Here is an 18,339-nt window from a genome sequence, read left to right on the forward strand (position 1 = left end):
TCTATGACGTTAAAATGTTTACTTACTCTGTTCCATCTGACTGCGCAATCCACTGTCTCATCAGCCCAGCCAAGCAATTTATAAACTTGATCTCCGTTATAAAAAGCATCTAGACATTATCTCACATTTCTTTTAGACTAACATTTATTTTTCAAAAGTGGAGATTTGTATAAACCTTGTTGTCTGTCTTTCTGACATTTGCAACATTGTTTCAATATTCAAATTCGATCTCCAGCTGTCCAATAGTAATGAATGTGTCGAGAGTCGGGATGAGACAGACAGACAGGCAGTGTTTCTCAGCCAGGCGAAATCATGAATCAGTTGGCATCATTTTTATGGATATATACAAAGGAATGTCAATTGAAAAAACTTAACATTTAATGAAGTGCAGCTAGTTTGCAGTCTTTCCAGCTTCAGTTTGAAGTGATTGTGTTACTGTAGCTGTGTTGTTGGCTAACTCCTCTGAACAAACAGTGTCCTGAATGGTGAGCACATTTTCTATGCCAGGTGAAATCGTGCCTCATTAGCTCATTGTTATGGATGTATCCAAATGAATGTCTCTGGAAATCAGCTTAAACAAATGCAAATGCAGCTACTGTTGTTATTCTGGCTGCACTGTTTGATGTGACAGTAAGTTAGCCGTAGTTGGCTGGCTAGCTAGCAAGGGATAAGAAGGTTGTCAGCCAGTATGGCAATGGAACATTTATAAAGAACGACCATAGATACAGAACAAAAAGACTGAACGACTGGGTCGCGTCTCTGGCAACCAAACCGATAGAACGAACGACCAGCCGGCTTGGGTAGCAACCCTAGATTTGTGTCAGGAATATATTGTGGAAGGATGAAATAGTATGAATAAATTAATTAAAATAACAACACCCATGCCAATATATCCTCCAAACACCGGCTTCTCAGGCATTATCACTTAAGGAGAACAAACCACTGAAGAGAGATGGACCATCCCCTGATATCTTGTCACGCTACCATATGCAGTTACGTTTTTGTCAAATGATCTATAGAACACATCTGATACATCATAATTTATGTCAATTTGAATTTCTGATAGTATGGCCAGTTTCTATTGATGGTCATGATGCTGTATGATTCCCTGTCAAACAGTATGAAAGGTTCAGTGGATGTTCACTGGCGCTCCTTGACCACTGTAGCTGCAGGCACCATGGCCAGCCGTAGCCTAACCCAATGTCAGACTGGTTATAGTACTGTGTGTATAAGTAGGGTTGTGGCCCGTGTGCCTGAGACAGTCAATGTCATCATCTCCCCTCGGGCCACAGCTGTATGGGCTTCTGTACCCTGCACCCAACCTCTACCCTCCCCAAAGTACCAGGTGGGTCACTGACTGTAGGGCGCTGCTCTCACAGTAATCATCACACCTTAAAGACTTGCTCTGGAACTTTGGCCATTACTAAGTCTTTTTTGAAACCTCCTGCTTTGGGCTGAATGTGTCAATGTGTAGTTCATACAGTACATGCATAATTACTCAATTAGCCAATGCATTTAGATTTATTTTATCGAGCTGTACAATAATTGTGATTTGCTGCAAAACTGTTATAGTACTCTGTACATTATGTGCGTTTCCATCAAGCTTGGTGTCTACAGTACGGTGTCTGTGGGTCCTGTGGGAGCAACAGAAAAATGGCCGCAGCATGACATTTCTGCTGCACCGTCCCTGTGCCGTCATATAGAACTAATGACTGTTAACACTGGACTCCATGTTTACATAGCTGGGGGCTTCTACCTCACAGCCTGTGACAAATTATGAAAGGCGGGCCTCTGTAGCCAGGCTGCATTTCATTAAAATGTAACTTGCCTTATCTCTGGCGACAGAAGACAGCATAATAAAGGCTGACAGGTATCTAAAGATGTATGTTTGGACTAGGGAAAGAGAACAGCATGGAAGCTGTAGACAGCTTTGTCACCAAAGAAGGGACATATGTTGTCGGCTATAAAAACTCAAAGCAGCTGTTGCTGTTTTACTAAAGGAGGTAGAGGTTGTGGAGACACTTTCACTGCTTTGCACATCCAGTATGCAGTATTGTGTAATCGTTGTTTCTCTTACAATGGTCACTGCCACAAATGGGACAAAATAATTTACATGTGTATTTGTCATATGTTTATACATTAGTTAACTTAATAAACAACTCAGGATTCATAAACAAATATTTTGGCATCATTGTTGCATCTCATTTATTTTGTGCCGATCTCAGTCCTTTGATTATGATTTAAAACCAGAAACATTAGAATTAAATGTTTGCCTTGATTAAATAAGACCTTCAGAAAATACAATGTATTTTTATTTTCAGTAATTACGTGTCTTCACTAGCATGTCATTTAAAAATATGAATATTGGTATATTTCAATTATTTCAAGAATTACAAATACTTCAAATATGGACATACTGCCCCCAACAAGCTTACCACAGAACAGAACAGCCTTCAGCATAGCCCCTGTGTCTGTGCTAGATTTTCACCCACAGTGAGGCCTCTCTGAAATCCACTTTACACAAACAAAGAGAGAAAATAGAATAGAAACTTGGATCTCAGATGCTTGTCGCATGGGGTTTATATCTCAAAAGAACAACTTGTCAAGGCCGACTTTAAAGCATGTTAAAATCTTCTGCAAGAAGCAGTCGATTGATTCCATAGAACCTTGTCCATCAAGGCCACCAGGTTTTTACCAATGTGAAGAAGAAAGAGGTAGTTACGGCAACAAGAAGCTGCTGAAGCAGCCCTATTGTAAAGGTCTAAAAGGACCTATCTACAGCTCGCTAGGCACTCCCGCAGTGCAGGAGAAAGACTACCATGTAAATAAAAGCAAAGGGTTGAGCTCACAACTTTGCAGGCAAGAATAAAAATGGTCACAATGACATCACAGATGCGCACACGAATAAAGTGCTCCATTCAAAGAGATACTCAGCGGGAAATGTATTTTTATTCAGCTCAGTGAAAATGTATTTCAAATATTTCATTCAGCCTAATTTATATTTCTGAACTAAATTCACGTATTCATCTTCATGAAACAAGCTGTGTGACTGTTTCAGTCATTTTATTGTAATAGCAGTCTAGATCAATTCATTTTAGTTAGTAAATAATACTAAATATTTAGATTCATTTTAACAATTTTGTTAGTCGGCATAAATAAACGCTTTATAGATTTTGTGATTTAAAAAAAAACTTTCTTCGAGAGTCTGTTTCTGTAGCTATATCAGTACATATTGATGGACATCAGACCGTGTGATCAGCTATGGCCTTTCCTGGGGGTAGGTAGGGCCAGCCAGCCTGAGGAGAGTAGTCTGCTCTGTTTTGAGATAGGCTTACTCCTAGAGGGGCCGCAGCAGAGTGTTGCTCCAGCCTAGAAGCAGCCAGAGTCCTGTTTGGAGTGAGCCCCTTCACATAGTCATTGTGTGAGAGGAGAGTAGCCAAGAGGGCCCTCTGACAGACTGGACAAGGCTCTCCATATGAGCACCTCGCTGCCTTCAGCCCATGGCTACCCAAAACCCAGCCTCAGCCCAGTCCTACACACACACACACACCCAGGACACACTCCTCTCGCTCGCGTGTGGCACCACTCGAGAGGGAATGTTGTTTTATCCACTGTTTGGTGTGATTTTGGAGTTTGAACAGGGCTCTAAGCTCAAACACAAACAGTGTGTCAGTCTGCCTAGTCTGCCCACAGCCTGTTTGTCTTCTAGCTGCTGGCCATGCTCCACTCCCATTCCACAGACAAAACCTTTACATTTGGTTCTGTTCAAAAATAAATGGGATAAAGAAAACAGACACGCACACACACATTCAGCCTGAATAAGTTTGAAATTGTGTTGCAGCTCTTTATCTGAGGCGGGACATTTAGTTGTCGATGTGTGGGTTTTGTAGAATCAATAATGAACCACCTTGAGAATGTCTGTAAACAGATGGCCCATTGAAAGAGGGATGCCTTCGTTTCTCTACTTCATCTCCCCATATTTGTGCTCTTTAATTTACAACCAGATTAGGAATTTTTCTTCTATCTTGTCTCAGAGCCTCAGAGCGCTCGCAGGAAGTGATTGCAGGCTTTCAGTAGATAACAGCCTGGTATTCTATTGTAAATAATACCAACAGAATACCTTTGCACGCCTCTCAATAGACAACAGCATGTCCTAAGCCTTCACAGATAACTCACACCATGAGGCTACTATCAGGAAGGATGACATGTCTGGAGTCTCAGAATGGAGAGAACAAGGAGGTGGAGGAAGAGAGGGAGGGATGAAGAGGAGGGTTGAGGAGGAGACTGGAACACAGTGTAAGGTATGACGTTTTGTCCAGGAAGGTTTGCCGTAATGCAGTTTTGACGGTTTTTAAATTGGCCTCGGCGAGCCCCCGAAGAGGGCCAGTGGCTCTGTGAACACTGCAGATCCATACTCTCCAGACACCTGCTCAGCTCTCTAGCATCGTCAGATATTGACCTCCAATTCAGTCCGCATTCAGAGTTGATGAAAAGAGATTAGCATTCTAATCTGTCCGTCGTCTCGGGCTCCTCGTTATTGACTAACTGACACACATGTATTTTAGCTGGGGCTGTGCTGCAGCACCACAGGATGGGATACATAAACCTAATAGATGTTTATTTGAAAGAGGCTAATATGAAAATTGCCCCTAAAGACGTATGAATCAATTTTCAAAAGCAAACATAATTGGATATTCCGGTACACTTATTAAATCTGAATTGGCCCAGGTCTTCTTGGCTGACAGGGAGGAACAGTTGCCCCCCTCTCTCTCCTACATTTCATTGTGTGACATGTTATTATGCCTCGTCTGCCTCTGTCAGTCGCAGCGATTTAACAGATTGCCCGCCGAGGAGAGACTGGTTTGAAACTCAATGGAGGAGTGTGTGTGTGTTGTAACACATGGGATTGTGGTAGGTCCTCTGACTTCCCCTCCCACCTTGGCCCTGTGCACTGTTTTCATATGGCACTCGTAGTTTGGAGGTACTTGACGATAAGTAGGGGAGTAGGAGGAAGCATCTATTGAGAGGCATCAGCTTCAATAGGTAGTAGTGAAGCCCACACTGTCTATGTCCCACCAAAACAGACGCCACGACCACAAACATACACTAACACACAATCCATGCACACACATACACACACATTCATACCCAACATATGCACACATGCAAAACATAAACACACACACACACACACACACACACACACACACACACACACATATAGTCATGGACCCCATATCATAGAGCCATCCAGTCATTTTCATATTCATATTTACATGTATATGAGAGCCCCACATCCCAAGAATACAGATATATTTAAATTCAGACAGAATCCGTAAATACCCACCTCCAGAGAGAGCTGGGTAATTTTATTTGAGTGACATTGTCTAAATTGAAGTTTGACACTATTCACCACTCTAACCTTTATGCAAATGCAACAACATCTAAATGTGATGGACAGAATTCAATTAACTGAGATGACAGAAAATAATCTAGTGAACTGAATACATCAGGCTGTTGAAAGGTAACATAATCGTCCTGGTGGGGAAGGGGTCGGGGAGGGAAGGAAGGAGGGAGGGTGGAGGGGGTGGTTCATTGGGTCTGGAGAAAGAGTGAGAATGAGGGAAAGAGAGAGAGAGATGGGGGGGCGAGAGAGAGAGAAGGGCACAGAGGAAGCAGATTTAGAGCCCATTTCTAGCCTGTCTTATCTATTGGCACAAGCTCTATTTCTCCAAAGCGGAGTCTCCAGTCCAGTAAACTCTTGATCTCAAATGAGATGCCTGAAACACTGTTGCTAAGCAATTAGAGGCCTTTATTGAGCAGCTGATTCCCATCGTTCAGTGTCCATCATTACAATTTCTCCCTCACCTAATAGACTTCCATACTGATGAACAGCAGCAGCTAACGACACACAAGGAAATAGGCTCAGACCAGACTGCAAATTACAGTCTCAAACTGGCCCTCTATTTCTCCTAACGTCACAGTGTCTGACCAAAACAACTGTTGCTGCAGTCTATAAGGCTGTTTTGTCACTATCTCTTGTCCGTAACGTATGTGGGTGTGTCTTAGATGGGAGTATATTTGAAATTCAAGGAAGATGTGTTCGTTTTAAAGCTAACTCTATATTAACATTGTGATCATTTACATAGACATATCAACTCAGTTCTAATAGCACTGATTAAACTACATAATTAAAATGTAGAGGTCACTATGAGAAGTCAGCAACATTCTTCAAGACCTGAGAAGTGATCAATCACATTCATTCTGATGAAGTTATTATATTTCCCAAAACAAAGTAATATTACTGTAAATATAATTCTATTTATCCCAAAATTACAGTACATTCTATATCATAATCCTGATAGTAGCTGACTGCGTTAAGTGTTGCAAGAAAACAATGGGTATGATGTCTCACAGTCTCAAAAATGCTGCCTGCCTCTGAGAACATCTGTGACTCAATATACTAGTGGCCAGGTGGGGGCACCCTTACCCAAGTTTTGAAACAGGTCCACAGCATGAAGTTATTGGTCCTTGGTCACAATGGCATCTGACAATAGGAAGTACAGTACATCAGGTAGTGTAATGTTTTTTGTCTTGGATTATCATTGTTTTATCACAACATTACTGCGTTACATTCACTGCACGGTCGGAACTAGAAGCACAAGCATTTTGCTACACTCGCATTAACATCTGCTAACCATGTGTATGTGACCAATACGATTTGATTTTTGATCAATAGATAATCAAATGCCATCACTGTTGTTAAACACGTTTGATGCTGCTCTCTTGTTTGTTTAAGGTTGTAATTACACATAGAAAGGGTGAATCTTAGTTAACCCAGAGACTTACCGTAGAGTGTCTCTGTGTGTTCCCTCAGTGTAGAGGGTGATGGCTGGTGATGTTACAGGCAGTCTGTAGTGTGATAATGTATAATAAAGACACTAGGTGTCTCTGCAGGGATGTCTTGCTCTGAGATGATGCTCATCCTACAGAATTTATATTATTTTCCTATATAGAGATGGACAAAAATTACAAAATACAATTATAAAATACCATAAAGATCAATTTATCAAAATACACTAATGTATTTAATTAAAATACATGTATGTTGTATTTTAAAATGCAGAAATACATTTGCAAGTAGCCGGCCCAAACAGCAAACAACATACTCAGTAACGGTTACAGAAACAGTTGACTTGCTCTGACTGTGACATGTTGTTGTTTAAGTCACTCTGCATAAGAATGTCTGCGAAATGATCAAAATGTAAATGCACTGTATATGTGAAAATGAACATACCAAAATGAACTGCAAAGCACACTGGGTATTATTTTGGGGCTGAGCTCATTAGAATAATACTCAGCATGCTTTGCAATTGTGAATTTTTTACATATACATTTATATTTTGTTAATATAGCAGATGCTCTTATCACACTACAGGGCCATCAGACGTCTGATACCAATGCAGGGTGTAAGGGGGCCACAAAATGGTGAACCGCTATAAAAAATAAATAAATGAAAATACACATTACAGCTCTCGAAAGTATCTTGTTACAAAATAGTGTAGTTCAGCCCAGTGTAATACAAATGGCAAAATACTCAGAAGTAATTTAAATACATATTTCAAATACATGTAACAGAAATTCTATCCATCTCTGCCTACCTACAACATACAGTACAGTATCTTTTCATGCTTTATTTCATTAAAATGTATAATAAGTCATATTGCGTGATGGGGGTTGTCAATTATTTTAATATGCTCTAGCAAATTAAATAATAACATATTTTGACATGATTTTATCCTCAGAGTACCAGAAACCAGTTAATTTATCTTACTTGTCTATATTACCAAATATAATATCTCTATTTCAAAATTCAATCCCCCATGTCTACATTTGACATTTCTGCTTTTATCAGTTACTAATTCTATTACAAGCCTGAATTAATCGTGAACATTTCAACTTGGTACGTAAGAAAACAGTGCAGCTCAAAAACACACAACATAATGGATGGTTAAGTGACTCCTCACCAGATCCCTTACATATAATGTACGTTCCATTAGCCTCCAAACTGGCTACTGTATGGCATTTCATTAAATATAGCCTTTCAAAGAAACCCATGGCAAGCAATTTAGAGTGTGGTACATTTTAAGCTTGTGTTAGGTTACTAGTGCTTTTAACCAATGCTCCCACTGCATAGACAATTAATTACCATATTAAGAATGAAGTAGATTTGCCATGCACTAATCATTCTCTGATTCACTATGAACTATATAGCCTTTCAAACACTGGACAGTAATCAGGGCAGCATGCAGGAGCCTAAATATTACATAATCACTAATTATGTTTAGCTAAGGAAATATAAATTAGCAAAGGCCCATCAATATGATTGGCTATTAGCTTGGTCTGTGTGCTGTGAGGGGTGCGTTAGCTGCAGTAGAATAAAAATATCTCTCAGACATGGACATGCTAACGCACGCAGACAGACACACGTGAACCAGCCTCCACACACATCCGAGAGGGTGTCATTAGTCCGTCAAATTCAATACCTGAAGGAATAGCTACAATTTTACTTCTGGTATTGTGAAGTTGACGTGAGTTTTGGAGATTGGTCTGTCAATCCAACTTACTTCGGATCAATGAATTTAGACCGCAACACCTCCAATTTCTCATATGCCCACCATAACAGACTGCAGTCCCTCCAGTCCTGGTGGCAGACAGTGATGGGGCAGTCAGTTTGAGAGGCCCATGCACCATGAGGGATGGTTTGCACCTCAGGTATAATGAGGAGTTCCTGCTCAGCCGCTGAGAGGGAGAGTGGCAGAACTCCAGCCCTGACCTCCTCCTAATCCTGGGGATCCCGTCTCTGCTGACTGCAGGCTTATTCAGGGCTTTAGGGAGAAACACAGGGGCCATCCCGGCTCCTCTGGCTCCCCTCAGATCCTATCACTGCTCCTCCCACTGACCCACAGAGACAGCAGGCACCTGCCCAGTCAGCAGGTCAAGCACTGCATTCTCTCTCTCTCTCTCTCTCTCTCTCTCTCTCTCTCTCTCTCTCTCTCTCGCTCTCTCACACACTATTTATTTGCCTCTCTCTATTTTTATTTCTCTCTCTCTCTCTCTCACACACATTATTTATTTACCTCTCTCTCTCTCTCTCTCTCTCTCTCTCTCTCTCTCTCTCTCTCACACACACACACACACACACTATGTATTTACTTCTCTCTCTCTGTCGCTTTCGCTTTCAAGCTTTTTCTTTCTCACACACTACAAACTGACAAATGAGGATATGGATAGTCATTGAAGGAGAGGGGAAATTGGTTAATTTTGAGAGGATGAAGAACCAGTTGGAGTGAGAATGCGTATGCATACACACCATGCGAGCTAGCCTACACCATATTATTCAGCACTTTCAGGGCTGTTTTATCAGTCAGATGGGAATAAACTATCATAAACCAAATACTCTTACCATATAGGCGGGGGGAGAGAAAATGTGAAATTCTTCCACCTCATTTGAATTTCACACTGCAATAGTCTGAGTCAAACCATAAAAGTTGTATAGAAATTACTCCCAAATTCTCCTACAAAACATAGAATACATCATAATACATTGTTTTCCTTCTAGACATCCACAATTCTGTTCAGTCCTGCGTTATGAGAAGAACATCATGAATGAGGCCTCCACTCTACCACGTCACGTGACTGTGTGCGAGGTTTAATCGGCGTAAACAGAACCTGTCTCACAGCGGGACCATGCTGATTGCTGACCACGCACACGATGATGTCCCCTCTGAACCCACCCTTTCATGGCCGCTTTGATGCTCACTCTAATTGAAGGAGATGAACTTCAGCTGTAGCTGCTGTGGTATGGTGGGCCTCAGCTCCACAGTGCGCTTCACCTGGCCACAGTAACACTGTCTGCTTTTAACAAGCCCGCTTCCCTCTGTCTCTGTTTGAGATATAGAGCAGGAGAGGGAATAGATGGAGATTGGGAAGACAGAGGTGTACAGTAATCTATGGCTATGTGTCCTACCCTTGCATGAAAACTCACAGCTCACTCCGTCAGGGTGTGGCAGGTTACACTGAGTAGAAGAAGTGAGGATGGACCAGGTAGGTGAAGTATCTAGGAGCAAGCCTGTGAGATGAGTCATACAGGGCACCGCCGTGGTGCGTTTTCTCAGCACTTCAGAGTGGCGGTAGGAGTGAGGAGGTTGCGGGCTGTGCCTGAGACAGGGCGGGAGTGAAGGGTGTTCCGTAGCGGTTTGATTTTCGCAGCCCTTCACTTCTCAGAGTTTGGTGGCGGGTCCATGCCCTGCTCCTGCTGCAGTGCCACCGGGTGTGAGTGGCGCTTTGTTTGACTTCCTCTCAGTGCAGGAGACACCAGCAGGGCCCAGTAATGAGTCTGCAAACAGGACTCATGAGGAAGAGAGCCTCTTTGTTCATGACTAATTGCCCTGGCCCATGAGTGACGGAGACAGAGAAACTAGGGACGGAGACTATCTGGAGTTTTAGCTATAGAGCTCTACTTGGCCAAGGTGAAGGATGACGATTAAACAGGTCTTTCTGAGTCATGCGTCTCCTTTTCAGAGCTCTGTGTATGCATTATGTGCAAGACAAGGTCTTGCTAATCAGTAATAATTCTACAAGTGTCCAATTAATTTGTCTCCTTTATAGGCATGGATTTAAACACATGTTTTAGTAAACAAACAATATATCATTTTGGATCACTAAAATGTCGGCCCATAATATTTATAGAAGCTCAATTTGATGTTATAAATAAACTATTCCCCATACTACTTATTTTTCTTCCTTACAATCGCAAACAAACCAGAAAGAATCACGTCTCTTGGCTTGTGTCGACTTCACAAAAGCACAATGATTGATTATGACAAATTACTGGCTTGTATGAGCAGCCGAGAATCCTCTCCCTGCTGTAGCCCTGGAGCTGGGAAGAGAAATTGTTCCACCCAAGCGCCATAAAAACAGATTGAAACCTCAGCGCTGTGAATTAGCCGCACAGGAAGCCCTAAACCCCCTGTTTTATTCATGAGCATTAAGTCTATCTGAGCTAAGAAACCCCTGCGGTCTCTCCCACCACATCAAGGTTGCTGCGCCGCATCAATTCCACATTCGGAGGAGGTTGTTTTTGACATGCCACAATAATAATTCCTCACCAAACCCAGACAAAAGAATATCATGATCTTTGTGATATTCATGAAATGTAATCCATAGTATAGCTCTTTGGAGGAAGGATTGTTGACATATGTTTGACATTTGTATCCAAAAGCATAATTGAGAATTAATTTAGGAAAGTTGACATATTTATGACATTTTGGCCTTACCAAGGCCTCCTATAAGAATCCATAGTGTTTCATCTTTAGGTGCTACAAAGCAAACATCTCATATGAAGCTTTACCGCTTGCTCTGTAATATGAATATTTTGATTTCCAAAACTTTTTTTTACATTAATTCATGAATATTGAAAATATACCATTTTTGATTTGGAAAATGTTTCGATACATTGTTGAACAGAATATACTCTATGGACAAATCAGAGTGGAATCTCTGCTACTTTTAAGGTTATGATCCAATTTGTAAGCATTACCAACAGATTGAATGTGAAAATAGTTTCAAAATGGTCGCCCTTAGCTGGTGATTTGCAGAATGTGAAATGAGCCAAGTAAAAGGAGGGCTGTATTGGTTACATTGATTGTCTATCACGCCAATTTCTCTGTATAAAACGGGCCATAACTTTAAAACTAGCGAGATCCCATTCTGAAACTTTGATATAACCATAGAGTATATTATGTTCAACAATATATACACATAAATAAATATACACTACCATTCAAAAGTTTGGGGTCACTTAGAAATGTCCTTGTTTTTGAAAGAAAAGCAATATTTTTTTGTGTATTAAAATAACATCAAATTGATCAGCAATACAGTGTAGACATTGTTAGTGTTGTAAATGACTATTGCAGCTGTGAACATCACATTTTTTTATGGAATATCTACGTACTGTAGTAGTACAGAGGCCCATTATCAGCAACCATCACTTCTGTGTTCCAATGGTACGTTGTATAAGCTAATCCAAGTTTATCATTTTAAAAGTCTAACTGTCCATTAGAAAACCCTTTTGCAATTATGTTAGCACAGCTGAAATATATTGTTCTGATTAAAGAAGCAATAAAACTGGCCTTCTTTAGACTAGTTGAGTATCTGGAGCATCAACATTTGTGGGTTCAATTACAGGCTCAAAATGTCCAGAAACAAAGAACTTTCTTCAGAAACTCATCAGTCTATTCTTCTTCTGAGAAATTAAGGCTATTCCATGCGAGAAATTGTCAAGAAACTGAAGATCTCGTACAACGTTGTGTACTACTCCCTTCACAGAACAGTGCAAACTGTCTCTAAACAGAATAGAAAGAGGAGTGGGAGGCCCTGGTGCACAACTGAGCATGAGGACAAGTACATTAGAGTGTCTAGTTTGAGAAACAGACGCCTCACAAGTCCTCAACTGGCAGCTTCATTAAATCGTACCCGCAAAACACCCGTCTCGACTTCAACATTGAAGAGGAGACTCCGGGATGCTGGACTTATAGGCGGAGTTGCAAAGAAAAATCCATATCTCAGACTGGCCAATAAAAATAAAAGATTAAGATGGGCAAAAGAACACATACACTGGACAGAGGAACTCTGCCTACAAGGCCAGCATCCAAGAGTCGCCTCTTCGCTGTTGACATTGAGACTGGTGTTTTTTGGGTACTATTTAATGAAGCTGCCGGTTAAGGACTTGTGAGGCATCTGTTTCTCAATCAAAACTACGTAAAAAAATGTAAAAGGCTACATATCAATGCATACACACAAACTATCTAGGTCAAATAGGGGAGAGGCATTGTGCCGTGAGTTGTTGCTTATCTGTATTTTTAAACCAGGTTTGCTGTTGATTTGAGCAATATGAGATGGAACAGAGTTATATTCAATAATGGCTCTATATAATACTGTACTCTTTCTTGAATTTGTTTTGGATGTGGGGACTGTTTAAAGACCCCTGGTGGCATGTCTGGTGGGCTAAGTGTGTGTCAGCTGTGTCTAAGTTTACTATGCAAACAATTTGGAATTTTCAACACATTAATGTTTCTTCTAGAAAGAAGTGATGCAGTCAGTCTCTCCTCAACTCTTAGTCAAGAGAATGACATGCATGGTATTTATATCAGCTCTCTGATTAAAATGAAGAGCAAGAAGTGCCACTCTGTTCTAGGCCAGCTGCAGCTTAACTAGGTCTTTACTTGCAGCACTGGACCACACGACTGGACAATAATCAAGATTAGACAAAACTAGAGCCTGCAGAACTTGCTTTTTGGACTGTCAAAAAAATCAGAGCATCTCTTTATTACGGACAGACCTCTCCCCATCTTTACAACCATTGAATCTATATGTTTTTTTCCATGACAGTTTACAATTTAAGGTAACGCCAAGTAATTTAGTCTCCTCAACTTGTTCAACAGCCACACCATTCATTACCAGATTCAGCTGAGGTCTAGAACCTAGGGAATGATTTGTACTAAATGCAATGCTCCAAAACAGACTGCAACTCTTTGTTAAGGAGGATTTCAGTGACTACATTAGCTGTGGTTGCTGATGCATATATGGTTGAATCATCAGCATACATGGACACATATGCTTTGTTTAATGCCAGTGGCAGGTCATTGGTATAAAAAAAATAAGAAAGAGTAGAGGGCCTAGAGAGCTGCCCTGCGCTACACCACACTTTACATGTTTGACATTAGAGAAGCTTCCATTAATATAATTAATATCAATAATATCAAAGGCTGCACTGAAATCTAACAGTACAGCTCCCACAATCTTCCAATTATCAATTTATTTCAACCTATCATCAGTCATTTGTGCCAGTGCAGTACATGTTGAGTGCCCTTCTCTATAAGCATGCTGAAAGTATGTTGTTAATTTATATACAGAGAAATTGCATTGTATTTCGTCAAACACAATTTCTTTCTAACAGCTTGCTAAGAGCTGTCAGCAAGCGTATAGGTCTGCTGTTAGAACCAGTAAAGGCCGCTTTATCACTCTTGGGTAGCAGAATTCTTTGGCTTCCCTCCAGGCCTGAGGACAAAGACTTTCCTCTAGGCTCAGATTAAAGATATGACAGATAGGAGTGGCTATAGAGTCAGCTACCATCCTCAGTAGCTTTCCATCTAAGTTGTCAATGCCAGGAGGTTTATCATTATCGATCGATAACAATAATTGTTCCACACTAACTTTACAGAACTCAAATTTGTTATTTGTTTTTTATGCATGAATACGATGGCTCACTGTTCGCTGTTGGCATTTCATGCCTAAGTTTGCCCACTTTGGCAATGAACTAATCATTAGAATAATTGGCATCATTAAACAGTTTTGTGATGAACAAACCATGTGATTTGATGAAAGATGGAGTTGATTTTGTCTTTCATTTAAAGTACTCATTTTTTCCCCATCATTCTTTATGTCATTGATTTTGACTTCATAATATAGTTTCTTCTTTTTGTTGAGTTTAGTCACATCATTTCTCAATTTTCAGCCAGTCAGATGTGCAGCCGGACTTATTAGCCACTCCTTTTGCACCGTCTCTTTCAACCATACAGTTTTTTTAATTCCTCATCAATCCATGGAGCCTTAACAGTTCAAACAGTCAGTTTCTTAATTAACAGGTGCATGTTTATCAATAATTGGAAGAAGCAATTTTGTAAATTCATCAAGTGAGCGTCTGGATGCTCCTCGTTAAATCACATCAGACCAACAAATATTTTTAACATCATCCACATAAGAGTCACAGCAAAAAAAATTGTATGATCTCTTATACACTATTTTAGGCCCAGCTGTTAGAACTTTGGCTTTCCTGGATATAGCCACTATATTGTGATCACTGCATCCAATGGGTCAGATACAGCTTTAGAACAAAGTTCTACAGCATTAGTAGAAATGTGCGCGAAACATGTGGATGATCTTGTTCCTGTAGTGTTTGTAAACACCCTGGTAGGTTGATTAATAACCTGAACCAGATTACAGGCATAGGGTACAGTAAAAAGCTTCCTCTTGAGCGGACAGCTTGATGAAAACCAGTCAGTATTCAGGTCCCCAAGAAAGTAGACCTCTCTGTTTACAACCACATACACTTCAAGCATGTCACACATATTATTTAGATACTGACGGTTCGCACTTGGTGGCTTATAGCAACACCCCCAAAAAAAGGCTTTAGATGTGCCAAGTGAACTTGGAACCACAACACTTCAATAACACTTGACACAAGATATTCTCTAAGAATTACAGGGATATGCCTCTGAATATATACAGCAACACCTCCCCCATAAGCATTTCTGTCTTTTCTATAGATGTTATATCCTTGTATTGCTACTGCTGTATCATCAAATGAATTATCTAAGTGAGTCTCAGAAATAATATGTTAATGTTATCTGACGTTAATAAGTTATTTATTTCATGAACCTTATTTCTAAGGCTACATATATTAATATGGGCTATTTTCAGCCCATTCCTGGGTAGCTTATCAGAAATAATCAAACAAAGTAAAAATATACATTCAGCAGTCCATTCATCAATTGGTGTCTGTGTGTGTGAGGTGGGGTTGAAGCTACAAACCCATTGGCTTAGCTCTCTCATCCCCTCCAGGCTTCTGGGAGGGAGAGTGGACAATGAGCCTGTCATAGCGGATGTAAGCAATGTCCCCACTCACTTTGGCAGCGTTCATGGCTGGGATCACTTCTTTCCTCTTCTGGCGCACAGCTTCAGGATAGTCCTCGCTGAGGAAGATATACGTTCCTCTCAAGTTCTTGGCTCTTTCCAGAACAGCTGCCTTGTCCTTGAACCTCAGGAACTTGACCACTCTCAGCCTGGGCCTGTCACTTACGCTGGTAGTGGGTTTTCCAGTCCTGTGGGCGCGCTCCACCTCAATCTTCCTGTGGTCCATCTTCAATTTCAAGATAATTTCCCTCACTTTGTCCTCAGACTCCGTCCAGGTCTCATGTGGAGATTCTGCAATTCCGTCCACAACCATGTTGTTCCGCCTTGATTGTCCCTAGAGTCTGATTTATCCGTCCCTGTTTTCATGGATTCATATACAGAACTGATGTCCTCTCTCAATGACATACAGATTGCTGTCATCTTGCCGTTCTCCTGTTTAAACTCATCGAGCTGACCCTGGGAGAACTGCAAACTGTTCTTCAGGTCCTGTACTTCTCTGGTCAGATCGTCCATTCTTTTATCAGTTGAATCCACCAGTATTTGGACAAAACACATGAAGGACAAATGCTATTTTCTTGTTGTTGTAACAACTGCTTGTAGAACTTTTTTATTTATTTATGATTATTTTTTACCCCTTTTTCTCCCCAATGTCATGGTATCCAATTGTTTTAGTAGCTACTATCTTGTCTCATCGCTACAACTCCCGTACGGGCTTGGGAGAGACGAAGGTTGAAAGTCATGCGTCCTCCGATGCACAACCCAACCAAGCCGCACTGCTTCTTAACACAGCGCGCATCCAACCCGGAAGCCAGCCGCACCAATGTGTCGGAGGAAACACCGTGCACCTGGCAACCTTGGTTAGCGAGCACTGCGCCCGGCCCGCCACAGGAGTCGCTGGTGCGCGATGAGACAAGGACATCCCTACCGGCTAAGCCCTCCCTAACCTGGACGACGCTAGGCCAATTGTGCGTCGCCCCACGGACCTCTCGGTCGCGGCCGGTTATGACAGAGCCTAGGCGCGAACCCAGAGTCTCTGATGGCACAGCTGGCGCTGCAGTAGTATAACTATTTTTGTTTGTTTAAAAGATCATTCACGTGTGATAGAGAGACACCACTGTCCTCAACGGTACTCCCGCAGGCTTTGGTCTTTGTCATGGTAGCTAGCAATGTACACTGGTTATGATGTTACTCCTCACAGTTCCAGACAGGGCAGGTCACAGGGAAGATTGGAAACAACAAACAACAGGGATCTAGACAGCTACAAACCCAGGACAATCCGCTGTCCCAGCCACAATGGCTATGCCTGTTACGGGCTGCATTCAGGGCATCAAGAAAACCCCACTAGCTTGATAAAGTTAGCTAGCTACTAAGAACTTTCCAATACACTTTCAAAACAACAAACCTTTTCAAAACAGCAAAACCGAGCCCTTCATTGTTCTACGGGTTTCGTGAGGAATCACTCAATAACACTACAATAAAAACCAACAAGGATTAATCGACCAAGCCATTTGTGGATGTATCAACAAGTTGTGTATGATACTGTAAGACACCAAGGAAGTGACCATGGCGGCCATGTTGCGACTAGTCATAATGAGAGAAGCATCATCCAACTAATGGAATGCTTCTCAAAATGTCATCCAAGTTACATTTTAGGGGTTTGGGGGCTTTGTGAGGGGGAGAAAGGAGGGTTGGAGAAGGGGAGAGAGAAAGTTTGCACATCTGCTGAAGAAATGCGTTGTTGTTGATAATCCTTTGGAAATTGAAAGAGAGATGCAACGTCTCCTAAGAGGGGACGATGCAGTGGACACACAGCTTACCGCCAGGCTCCAGCGTCTGAACCACAGAGAAGTTTGGAGATCGCCACAGGGAGTTCTGAAGATTGAGGCTGAGTGGAAACAAGGTGAATAGGCCACATCTCCAGAAATTGCTGTGTAATATGCAGCAGAAAAAATGCACTTTAAAAAGTCCCCCTTCTCATAGCCGCTGCAGCATATGGCAGTTCTGCTTAAATAAACAGAGGCAGTCAGTTGGTGCTTCTGCTCCAGTAATTATAGCTATACTATGATAATTGCAACAATTAAAAATGTTTATTATGATCCTGAAATCTGTGCAATGTTACATAACAGGTGTAAACAATAAGTGTGGTATCACACTGGCAGGCATCAACACACACACACACACACACACACACACACACACACACACACACTCACTCACTCACTCACTCACTCACTCACTCACTCACTCACACATATACACACACACAAACAGATGAAGATGCTTAAACAAGCCTCGCACTTAATAAGCTGAGAAACAAACACAAATTAGTCACTTTGCCAATGAGAGGAGAAATAATTGGTCTATTTCCCATTATACTAATAAACAAGCAATAATGACAAAGTTGCCATGCCGATAAGAATTACTCAGTAGGAGGCCATTTCACACTTATTTTTTCATTCCCCTTCAATGCAGTTAGATGTATCTCACAATGTCAAATAACAACAACATACAGAATTCAGTGTGGCGCATCTGCATTTATTTGGGTTATTTGGGCGCGGACGTTCCCTAATTGCCCTCTATGAA

The sequence above is a fragment of the Oncorhynchus clarkii genome, chromosome 19 (genome assembly GCF_045791955.1).
Source record: "Oncorhynchus clarkii lewisi isolate Uvic-CL-2024 chromosome 19, UVic_Ocla_1.0, whole genome shotgun sequence".
NCBI classification, from domain to species: Eukaryota; Metazoa; Chordata; class Actinopteri; order Salmoniformes; family Salmonidae; genus Oncorhynchus; species Oncorhynchus clarkii.